Raw genomic sequence first — 1,504 nt, forward strand, 5'->3', positions numbered from 1 at the left:
TATGAACCAGCTCGGCCGCCGCTCGGGCCCGGCCGCGCGAGCCGCCGCGGGAGAGGTTCCTACGCGCTCCGCATAGGGAGTTTCTACCCGCTGGGCCGACCGATGATGGGCGATGGGCCCGGCCGCCGCGCTGACCCGCTGTTGGCTGTGGCCGAGCGCCTGTCGCTGGCGGGGTAGGCCACCCCGCCGGGCAGGCGAGCTCGACGGGCAAGCATACCCACCAGGCGCCCGAGCCTACCACAATGTATACAATAGGGTGCGACAGGCAAAGAACGACCAACCTCATTACAGCTCGTATAGTCGGTGCAAGAATTTGGTCTCCAGAGAGAGAGAGAGAGAGAGAGAGAGAGAGAGAGAGAGAGAGAGTAGTACACGTGGAGAACACGCATATGCCGGTCAGGAACCAGAGTACACTCAACCCAGGAGACAGACACAGCTAAGGACTGATGGAGCGCTCGGCCACATGGCGGTGGAGGCGTAGCCGGAACATGGGGCGAGAGAGGAGGTGTAACCTGACACCATCCGTCCTTTTAACCAATCCTCAAGCAGATTGTGGATTTTTGATAATTTTAAAGTTTTACTATGTTTGCTGGCATCAAATTGTTAAGTAGCCTGAAACAGCATATGTAGAACTTTGAATCGTGTTCATACGACCAGGCTTGATGTGCAGATCCAGGACTGTTCTAAGACACTCTAGAAACTCAAGTGTCCTACAGTATCCACACTTATAAGTGCAGGACAATGGTGTCCTAGAGTTAAAAGTGTAGGACCAAGGTGTACTACAGTTAAAAGTGCAGGCCACCATGAGTCCTACAGTTAGAAGTGTAGTGTAGCACACATGGTGTCCTACAGTTATACCTGTAGGACAAGGGGTGTCCGACACTTGGGTTAGCTGGCACCTTGAGGTGTCAAAAAAAAAAAAAAAAAGAAAGTGAGAAGTTTTTGTTATTATGAATTTCATGAAAGTTAAAAGATGATGTTCGTTGACTTTAGAAAATGCGCAGAGGAGAGTAAGTCGCACATCGCGCGTTTAACTTTCCTCGAGGCTGCACTTACTGCAAACCCAACAGTGTACACGGAAGAGTCGACTTGCAAACACACACAAGAAAGAGTGTACGTATTTATGCCATATTACAAACAAGGAAGAATGCACTTGCCATAGTACACACGTACAAGAGAAAGCTTCCCCGATTCAACTGCCAGATCTCAATAGCGCTTTAAACTGATTTTCTTTGCACTCCTAGTTCAAGTTTGGCACTGGAGATGAGAGTTCCCTGGATTGAGGTAAGTCCCACCAGAGGTCCCAACCGATCTTCTGGTAGATTTTTCCGACTACTGTTTGAGCTTATGGACTTTCAAAGTGATGACAAAATATTCGCTATTAGTGTTACCATTTGACAAATAATTTACAATAGGAGCAGAGAGCAGTGACACAAACAAAAAACAACAAAGTAAGCCGGACGAGAAGCTGCGCCGGGGGAAGGCAGCAAACTCTTATCAGCTA

The sequence above is a fragment of the Frankliniella occidentalis genome, unplaced genomic scaffold, assembly GCF_000697945.3.
Source record: "Frankliniella occidentalis isolate FOCC.00 unplaced genomic scaffold, Focc_3.1 Scaffold392, whole genome shotgun sequence".
NCBI classification, from domain to species: domain Eukaryota; kingdom Metazoa; phylum Arthropoda; class Insecta; order Thysanoptera; family Thripidae; genus Frankliniella; species Frankliniella occidentalis.